Source organism: Balaenoptera musculus, chromosome 9, assembly GCF_009873245.2.
Source record: "Balaenoptera musculus isolate JJ_BM4_2016_0621 chromosome 9, mBalMus1.pri.v3, whole genome shotgun sequence".
Classification (NCBI taxonomy): domain Eukaryota; kingdom Metazoa; phylum Chordata; class Mammalia; order Artiodactyla; family Balaenopteridae; genus Balaenoptera; species Balaenoptera musculus.
In genome coordinates, this window is record NC_045793.1 from 49,554,965 (window position 1) to 49,566,029 (window position 11,065).

Genomic DNA, 11,065 nt, shown 5'->3' on the forward strand with positions numbered 1-11,065 from the left:
TCTGTAAAACCTCGGTGTCTCCTAGGAGATTTTCAGTTCTAATGCTCTATGATTCTATTTCCGCTTGCTCCAGCACTGACCTCGTTCTATGAGTTGTTAACTGCTTTTGTTATCTGTTATTTTGTGTGCATGAATTTAGCCCTGTATTCTCTGTTCAATGATACTTTCTAAAGTCACTTTTTTATACATCTTACCCTCCTAGAGTAGGCATTCAGTTTAAATTCTAACTCCACGGAAGCAACTGTGTTCTGTTCTAATTCACTATGTTCCTGTGTTGCGGTAAAGCCCTGATAAAATTTGCAACATCACCAGTGAAGGAAGGATAATAAATTAGATCAAGTTAAACGTTGAAGCATCTTCTAAATTCAGAACATACAAAATCCTCTTCAATATAATTTAGTTCCACATATTTTAAGATTACAATGCCTTTGATAATATAGGTTCTTAATAACTGCTGACTGATTTGTTCCCTATATATTGAAATCTTTGAACTTGGTATTGTTCTGTATATCATATTTGATCACAGATTTCAGAAGACTCTTTACAGGTCATTTAGTACCAATCTCCATATTTTACCGATGAAGAAAATGGTGTGATAATATCAGTAATCACTGGTGTTACTGGTAGCAACCTTCTAGTAGTAGTCTGTCTCTTAGGAAAAGTAAATACAGGGCTTTCCTGATGGTGCAGTGGTTAAAAATCTGCTTGCCAATGCAGGAGCTACGGGTTTAAGCCCTGGTCTGGGTAAGCAACAAAGACCCAATGCAGCCAAAAATTAATTAATTATTTTTTTTAAAAGAAATGTAAACACAGCAGTGAACTTTATAAGCACAGTTTTTCAGAAGTGTCACTCTTTGTATTTTTTAATCACATGACTAATTTGCATGTAATAAATTTCTAATTACCACCAATTTTCAGTTTATGAAATCAGGAGAACAGTATGCTTAATAAAAGCCATAGTTTGAAAATATTTTTTGTGCAGGTATTTTTATTTTGTTATTTTTAGTAATTTCTTGAATTTTTAGACCTTATTTTCCCCATGAAGGTATTAGTTCAGGAACTTTAACTTGCTTTAATCCCTTTAATAATGATCCCATGAATTTTAGACAGTGTTTCTCCCAGCAAGGTAAATATATATCCCTTAAGTATTTAATTGAATTTTTAAAATTAGCTCATTATATGTACAACAGTGTACTAGGAGTATAAGGGATATGGATCCACAATTCCTTATATGAAAGATCTGGGCCAGATAGGATTTCAGAATTCAGAATTTTTCAGATTTTAGAGAAGTGTACTTATGTTACATAATATCCCACAAGTCTGGGGCAGCACTCCATAATCAAGTTAATATTTTTTTCAGGACAAATTATGAATATGACACCACTAATTAGGATAAATAGAGCATATAATCTTCAGCTCAGAGCAGGTTTTTCAGATCAGGTTTTGCCACGTTGCCCGTATGGGTTCAGATCAAGTTTTATTGACAACTGAGTTCAGGTCAGGATAAGTTTTGCCACCAAATGTTAAGAAAACATTTGATTTTCAAAGTTTTTTGGATTATGAAATAGTGAATGAGGGATTGTAGACCTGATCAAAGAACTATTGGAAAGAAACTCCCTCAGCATCCCATGATATTTCTGGAGCAATCACAATTTCAAGCAGTTTTGAAGCAGTTGTCCTAACCTAGCACAAACCACCTCACCTATGTTTTGACTGGGAAAATATCTAAAAGACACCCTCTATTAGAAGAACTTATGACAGCAAAGGGAGGAAAATAAATCCATGAAAAATGTGGGTGGCAAAAGTATAAAATATAGTATAAAAATAAAGTACAGGGCTTCCCTGGTGGCGCAGTGGTTGAGAATCTGCCTGCCAATGCAGGGGACATGGGTTCGAGCCCTGATCTGGGAAGATCCCACATGCCGCGGAGCGACTAAGCCTGTGAGCCACAACTACTGAGCCTGCGCGTCTGGAGCCTGTGCTCCGCAACAAGAGAGGCCGCGATGGTGAGAGGCCCGCGCACCGCGATGAAGAATGGCCCCCACTTGCCGCAACTAGAGAAAGCCCTCGCACAGAAACGAAGACCCAACACAGCCATAAATAAATAAATAAATAAAATTTAAAATAAATAAATAAATAAAGTATAAAATAAGATATTCAGAGATGGGAGAACTCACTATAGGCTTGTGTGAACAATACACTTCTCTTGGTGGAGGTAGGCCTAGACCGTTAAGTAGGGTTTTGATGAAGACATGGAAGAAGACTTCAAGTCAGGATATAAGAGCTTGGGCAAAGGAGTCATGTAGGGAGAGGATTGTTAACAAACAATAATAATTCCCATCTGTGGAGTACACAGTGCTTTCCAGTCACTGTGTAGATACTTAAGTTTGTCTCCACTCCTCACAGCAAAACCCTGTAAGGTTTTATCCTCGTTTTGCAGGGGAATGTGGGTTCAGAAAAGTTAAATAACTTGCCCATAATCCCAAAAAGGGCAAACCAGACTTGAACTCAAATTTATCACTCCCAAAGTTCCTGCATTTTCCACCAAGCCATGCTGCTTCTTGATAAGTGCTTTTTGGTCATTTACTATGTGCTCTGGGTTATACTAGGTTTATACTAGGTACTCTGGGGAAAACAAAGAATAAACCACAGTTTCTTCCCTAAAGCTGCTTTAAATCTAGTTGAGATATTACAAGATGGGACAGTGAAGTGTTAGATTTTGTAGGAAATGGACTCTGAGAAGTAAAGTGGAAAGAAGGATTGATACAGAATTATTATTATTATTATTTGCTAAAGAAACTGGACTCTAAGCTTTGAAAGAGTAACAGGATCTGAAAAGGTATAGAAAGGGCTTATGTAGAGAGAATAATTAAAAGGGCACAAATGGGACAATTAGGTGATACAACATGGGCTGAAAATCAGAAAAAAATAAGTTCACATAGGCATGTTATAGAAGTATCATTACAGGTTTTGAAAGCATATAAAATGAGTTGTCCTCATCTTTTGAAACAGTGTCTTTCTTTAGAGTTTGTATTAAGGGTTCCTATTGCTAGAAATGATTCTTTCCTTAAAAAATAATAGATATGTAAACATTTGTTTAAAAAAGAGTGCTTTTAAAGACAAGATTTGAATAATGGTATGTTTTGGATAAACAGAGAAAGAGAAGATTCAGAACACTCTAAAGTAGGGTGGTTTATTTCCTCTTACCCTATGTTAGAAGATAGTTGATGTACTCTTTGCTCCTTATAGCTTGCCTACCATTACTCTCCCAAATGTTTGAATAAAACTTTGCTCCTTTGAGTTGCATGCCAACCAGTTAAACCCCCTTTTCCCTTCTTGTTGCTGTCATCTGTTGATCTCCAGGTCACTCTTCCTCATTCATTGAAGACTATTACCAAGTACATAGTCTTCCTCTCCATTCCAAGCCCCTCAGAGTCTACTTGGATGAGATTAAAATTAAAAGGCTAACATCCTGGCCTTTTAATTTCTTGAATCCCTCATCTCCAATAATCTCCTCCACTCTAGTCCATATATTTCCATGTTCATACCTTGGACCTTAGCATCACCCGTAATTGTTTCACCTTCAAAATCAAGTATCCTGCTCTGGTGACAACCTCTTGTTCCTCTAACTTGCTTATACAAATATGGCCACTGTAACTATTTTTCAAACTCATCAGGATCTCTAATCCATTAAGCTTTCCCTTTTAATACTTCCTTCATTATCCAACTCAGAGTCTATGGACTATCATTTTATTAACATTATTTCGAATACCCCAAACTCCCTTGATTTTTCATCTTGCAGATTAAGTACAATTTCCCATAACAAACACGTCTACAGACTCTGGTCATCATATGCTTTATCACTAAAGGTTTTGTCTGGGAATACTAAGCAAAAACTTTGAAGTTAAAATCGAGTGTTTGGGGAAGTTTTCTGCACTATTGAAGCTGAATCTGGCCTCTGTACCCCGACACCGAATTGAATCTCAGAGACAGAGGTTTGGGTGAAGTAGAAAAGAATAGCTTTATTGCTTTGCCAAGCAAAGGGGGCCACAGCTGGCTAATGCCCTCAAAACTGTGTCCTACCTTGGAGAGGGTAGTGAGAAGTTTTATAGTAATGGTTCAAAGAGGGCATGATCAGTTTGTGGACATTCTCCTGATTGGTTGGTGGTGAGCTAAGTGGGAGTCAGCATCGTCAACCTTCTGATTCCAACTGGTCTGGGGTCTACATGCTTGTGGGCAGCACACCATCGTTAACCGTTAACTTCTCCCACCTGGTGGGGTTTTCCCGTCTCTGCAAAACAGCTCAAAGATGTTGTGTGTATCCCTTGATGAGGAACCAGGACCTTGTCCCAAGGCTGCACTATTGTTTCTCTTGACTGTTTCTCCCTTGTCTCGCATCCCCTCCCTCCCTCCCCTGATGAACAACTGCCTGAATCTGCGCGTTAGAACTCTGGGAAAGTCATGGAGGCTGAATGAAGCCTATTCCCTGTAATCAAAGAAATGGGGGACACAGAAAGGCTTTTGTGCCCAGGAGCCCCACAGGGGCTATCACTATCAAAGAGAGAAACTATATAATTTATGATATTAAGAAACAGAGCCTGCAGTGGTTTATACTTTAGGAAGACCTTTTTCCCACCTGGTTCCTAACAGTATTCTTTGTTCCTTGTGAAATGAGGTCACTGGTATGTAAATATTCTCTAACCTTTCTTCCTTATCTTATTGAGAAGAGGAATAGCCAGCACAGTACTTTGAATTCTTAAAGTACTTATGTCAACAAGGTCCATTCCTCTGCGTTTCTTATCACATACCTTTATTTGTTGAGTCACTTGAATAACAATGATACTTAAAATTAATAAAAGTTATTTTAAGAAAATGTTACTAAAATAATCTTCTAAAGTTTTAATTTTAATAAGCTTTGAATCAAAGTTTTAGGCTGAAATGTGTTTTTATTTCCATAGATCGTGTCCCCTCCCAACTTCTCAGGAAGTCTACATTATCTCTCTTATAGTCAAGCCCTCTATCTCCACTGGATCTTTCCCATTGTCTTTTCCACATGCTCAAGGCTCTATCATTTATTTTGTTTTGAATTCCCCAGCTTCATGTAGCCCTCCAGCTACTACTGCCTTTTTGTCTTCATCTTCGCAACCAAACTTCTCATTAAAAGAATTGTTTATATTTCACTCCATCATTTCCCACCCTTCCCCTACCCCACTTATTCTGGATGCTGCCCCCATCCCACCAAAAGTAGTTGCATTAATATCATAATGTGCATGTTGTGCTCTAGACAGGCAAATCCATCTTAATATTCATGCACATCCCACCAATGCTAACCTGGTATCTGGTCACATCCCATGATTTGGCTACATCTCAAGAGATCCATGAAAAGGAATTTGAATTTTGCCCGTGATTGGAGAGTTCAGCTGTTTACCTGATTGATACCCAGCCTGCTTCATACGACATTAAAACATTTTTGAGAGGCCTAGAAATTCAGGGGGGGGGGGATGGAATTTGGAGATTATTATTGTGTAAATTATCAATGCATTGCCTCTCAGTTCTAAATTCACCCTTTTTACCTGCTCTGTGAACATGCACTAAGTCCTTTCAATATTTTTCCATTGCCAGCTGGAATGATTTAAGCTTTGTCATAAGTGCTAGAGGGACATGAGGAAAGGATTCTGCGACTTCCCTGGCAGTCCAGTGGTTAAGACTCCGTGCTCCCAATGCAGGGGGCACGGGTTCAATCCCTGGTCAGGGAACTAAGATCCCACATGCCGCGTGGCACAGCCAAAAAAAGAAGAAAAGAGGAGAGGATTCTGCCTCCTCATTCCTATGTACCCACTCAACAGACTCTTGCAGAGCATATGACCTCAGTGTCCTGCTTCTGCAGCCCACTCAGCTTTCCCAGTGCCCAGCTCCTGCGGTGCAGGGGTTTTTTTCTGTTGCTGATTCCTGCAGTGCATGGAAGCTGGCAGCAGCCAGTACCCAGCGTTCCCCTCTGGGTAATTTAGTGGTGGAGTGCCTGCAGTGAAATACTTCTTCATGAACAACTTTCCCCAGACCCTAGAGGGCAGATTTCTGACAAGTTCCGAAAGCCAGATTTCCAGGAAGATGCAGAATGCAGATTTTCAGCAAGTTCCACGTATATGTCCAGAAGGTAAATTTCAAGGTAAATTTCTGGCAAGTTCCAGAGGGTTTCACCACCTCAGCAACACAGGGACTTCTCTGTAAGATTGTCTGTGGGACTTCCTCATTCAGTGACCCATAGCCATGCCCTCTCCAAGGTCTAGATTTCAGCCCTGAAGGTGCTCTTATTGGGCATGTATGTCAGTCATGGGGGTAGTGTCTGCTCCTTATATCTGCTATTCTTAGTCTTTACAGTTCTTTTCACTCCTTACTAGCTTAGTTACTCCAATCCCCTGTTATAGATAATAATTCTTTACAATAAACTTTCTCTATTAAAATCACTGTGTGGGAGGCATCCCTGGTGACGCAGTGGTTAAGAATCCGCCTGCCAATGCAGGGGACGCAGGTTCGGGCCCTGGTCCGGGAAGATCCCACATGCCCCGGAGCAAGTAAGCCCGTGTGCCACAACTACTGAGCCTGCACTCTAGAGCCCACGAGCCACAACTACTGAGTTCACGTGCCACAACTGCTGAAGCCAGCACGCCTAGAGCCTGTGCTCTGCAACAAGGGAAGCCACCGCAATGAGAAGCTCACGCACCACGGCGAAGACCCAACACAGCCAAAAATTAATTAATTAATTAATTAATTATACAAAAAAACCAAAAAAACACAAATCACTGTGTGGTTTCTCTCTACTGATTGGACCCAGACTAATGCAACCATTATAACCTTTCCTTTAGTTTCATCAGCCTAGATTATTTTTCCTTCTCCTTAAGTAATTCCTTGGTAAGTTAATTTAGTTCTGACCAGCTAGGGCTATTGCCATGTATCTCTTTGTTATACCGCAATTTTCGACTGCTACTTGATGTTAATTATGATGCACAGGGGTTAGAATTTCTTCTGTAACATATCAGGTTGTAGAATTCAATGAATGATGATTTTTTTTAAAAATTTATTTTATCTATTTATTTTTGACTGTGTTGGGTCTTTGTTGCTGCGTGAGGGCTTTCTCTAGTTGTGGCGAATGGAGGATACTCTTCGTTGCGGTGCACAGGTTTCTTATTGCAGTGGCTTCTCTTGTTGCAGAGCACAGGCTCTAGGTGCACGGGCTTCAGTAGTTGCAGCATGCAGGCTCAGTAGTTGTGGCTCACGGGCTTAGTTGCTCTGCAGCAGGCATGTGGGATCTTCCCAGACCAGGGCTCGAACCCGTGTCCCCTACATTGGCAGGCGGATTCTTAACCACTGCACCACCAGGGAAGTCCAATGAATGATGATTTATTGCTATTTAGCATTGGGTTTCCTAGATAAAAGAAATGACTTTATTCCCAGAAGAGATCATGGCCATGCTGATCCTGCCATGAGGACAAAAGGAAAAAATGAAATTATTACAAAGTACTGAATGTTGAGCATCTTTAGAAAGTGATTTATAATATATTTTATTAGTAAATTGTGAAAATTTACTTTTGTGATTGGTTTGTGTGATATAACAAGTTCTAAGAAGCTGATAGTAGACAAAATTCCCCTTCCTAAATCCTTCCTTTTTAATACTTTCCCCTCCCTTTCAGGTACCCTTCCCAGGCTCAATAACCCCCACCCCTCAGGCAACAAACAGTCTAGTCCAGGGAAAACAAAAAAATTGATTGTCAATAAATTAATCTCTGTGACTATGAGGGACTTAATCTAAGTATGAGATTCTCAAAATAAAACTTGTGAGCATGAAGCAATGAGCATGTTATGGTAGATTTTCTTGCATCCATGGGGAAGATTTCTTTAGATAAGGGACCCTCCTTGTGCTTTTAAAATCACAATTGCAGTCATTCCAGGAGAACCTTCTTTTACCCCATATCTTCTTTCAACTCTCACCCTATTTTTTTCTTCCCTTCCCAACTTAGCTTCTTTAAAGACCAATCTATATGACAAGATAGTATATTTGAGATATTAACCCATTTTTTTCTTGGTATTTTCTCCTTCTATAGCTTGCCACTTTCCCAGATCTTGCTTCCTATCAAATCTATAAGTTCATTGCCTTGGGGAGGGATAGGGAAGGAAAATCTTTCTGCCATTTGTTTTCAAAATTTCAAGCCTTCAGATGGGGAGAGAACTTAGGCCACAGAGAAAATGGCTTGAAGAGGAGCAAGGGGCAGGGAGATAAAGATGGAGGGAGAACAGGGGGCATCTTCCTCCCCAACTCTAGAAATAGGTTTCTCTGGGCTGGAGAAAGGTGAAAGGGTATATCTAGGTGGACAAAACCACCCAGCCTGTCTAACATTCCTGAGTCTCCAAATATCCCCTCCCTTATCTTTGTACTGAGTAATCTTCCAAAATCCTGACAAAACTGAAATTGGGGGATTTAAAATAGAAATTGAATTGGTGGAATGTATCAATATGAAAACAGAGGGAAGGAGGCAGGGCACAACCTTTGAAAGAATGACATAGCCAGAAGACATGACATAAACTGATTAGAACCAAATGGGTCCAAGATAGTGGACAAGTCAGCTTCCACTAGACCTTGAGCCTCAGTATACGCCCATTGTAACACATCAGCAAGCTAAATGACACACTCACAGGCACCATGACAGTTCCAAGTCTGACCATAACGTTCAAAGAGTGATTCTTATGATCAAAAAAGTGATCCAGGGCTTCCCTGGTGGCGCAGTGGTTGAGAATCTGCCTGCTAATGCAGGGGACACGGGTTCGAGCCCTGGTCTGGGAGGATCCCACATGCCGCGGAGCAACTAGGCCCGTGAGCCACAATTACTGAGCCTGCGCGTCTGGAGCCTGTGCTCCGCAACAAGAGAGGCCGCGATAGTGAGAGGCCCGCGCACCGCGATGAAGAGTGGCCCCCACCTGCCGCAACTAGAGAAAGCCCTCTCACAGAAACGAAGACCCAACACAGCCATAAATAAATAAATAAATAAATAAATAAATAAATTTAAAAAAAAAAAAAAAAAAGTGATCCAGTTCCTGGAAATCCCTGCCCCTTCCCAAAATAGCTGGAATACTCCTCCCACTCATTAGCCTATGAAATTACCCACCCTTATAAAAACTGACAACTCCATACCATGGTGCCACTCTCACCTTCTGAGATGGCCCACACTCTGTCTGTGGAGTGTGTTTCTCTCTAAATAAATCCACTTCTTACCCGTCACTTTGTCTCTCACTGAATTCTTTCTGCGATGAGACATCAAGAACCTGAGCTTCACTAAGTCCCAAAACCGGGTGTGTGATCTCAATTGGAAGACCATGGGTTTTGGCTGGGTTTGAGTCCTGACTGCATGGATTCGAGTCCCAATCTGCGTTAGGGTGGGTTTGAGTCCCGACACATGGGTTCAAGTCCCCATCTGAGGTGCACAGTTTCAAACACGTTTTTTTACAGACTTGAGTTTTGAGCTAATATTTATACTCTATGTGTTCATTAACCTCACATGCCCAGCTTCTTCACTGACCATTCATTCCTCACACCATGGAGTATGCTCAAACCCTACCAGTCCCATGATAAACTCATCCATAACCCTAAGATTTCCCAGCCTAATTTTCTTTTTTTTTTTTTTTAAGTTTTTTTTTTTTTTTTTTTTTTATTGATTGATTGATTGCTTGATTGCTATGTTGGGTCTTCGTTTCTGTGCTAGGGCCTTCTCTAGTTGCGGCAAGCGGGGGCCACTCTTCATCGCGGTGCGCGGGCCTCTCACTATCGTGGCCTCTCTTGTTGCGGAGCACAGGCTCCAGACGCGCAGGCTCAGTAGTTGTGGCTCACGGGCCTAGTTGCTCCGCGGCATGTGGGATCTTCCCAGACCAGGGCTCGAACCCGTGTCCCCTGCATTAGCAAGCAGATTCTCAACCACCGCGCTACCAGGGAAGCCCAGCCTAATTTTCAATTCTCAGAACTTTTCAATCAAGAGGTTGATATTCTTGATATTACTGTTCACTCCTTCCTTCTTAAAACTTTTTCCTACCTCTCCTCTATGACAGGATTGCATCCTCATCTTTCTTTTCCTTCTCTGAACGCTCTTTCTCAATTGCATTTGCAGGCTTCTCATTTTGCAGTTGCTTCCTTAAATACTGATCTTTCCCTGAGTCTAGCCTTCTGTCCCTTGAGCTTTAAATTATTTCCTATTATTAGTACTTATTTTCAACTGCCAAATATACTAATACTTTTATTAATGGCTACCAGATCTATACCCCAGTCCAGGCTTTCCTCCTGGCATTAGTTCCATATAGACGTTGACACTCGGATGTCACACAAACACCTTAAACTCAATGTTCTTATTTTTTTATTTATTAAAAAAAATTTTTTTAATTACAAAAAATTTTTTGGCCATGCCATGTGGCACGCAGGATCTTAGTTCCCAGACCAGGGATTGACCCTGTGCCCCTTGCAGTGGAAGCACAGAGTCCTAAACACTGGACCGCCAGGGAAAGGAATTCCCTTAAACTCAGTGTTTCTTAAAGTGAATTTGTAATCCTTTCCTCACTTCACCCCACCTTCCCCTTTATTCACCTTCCGTACCAATCAAGGTCCTGGCAGGAAACAGATAATACACTCAAGAAGTCACTGAAGAGAGTTTAGTGAAGGGCTTAAGAGATTATTCAATAAGGGTTCTCTAGCAACAGGAGAAGCTGTTATCCCTGCTATGCCCTCAAGGGGACAGAGGAGAGAGATGTTACCTGCCTGTGGAGGAAGGGCTGCCTAACAGAAGCTGTGGCCAAATCCAACCTGATTTGATTTCAGGTTGGGTTTGTTTTTTCAGGCAGGGACCACAAGTTTATTGGGGGTCTGTACACACACACTGACAGTATCACACAGTGACAGCCCAGTTACTCAGTACACACAAAGGTGGCCTCTAAGGGCATCTGGGGCCTGGAGGCAGTAGGGTGCGGCCTCCTCTCTTGAGACCCAGACCCAGCTGGGTGCCTTTCTCCTGGGCACTTGAGGGAGGGGCTG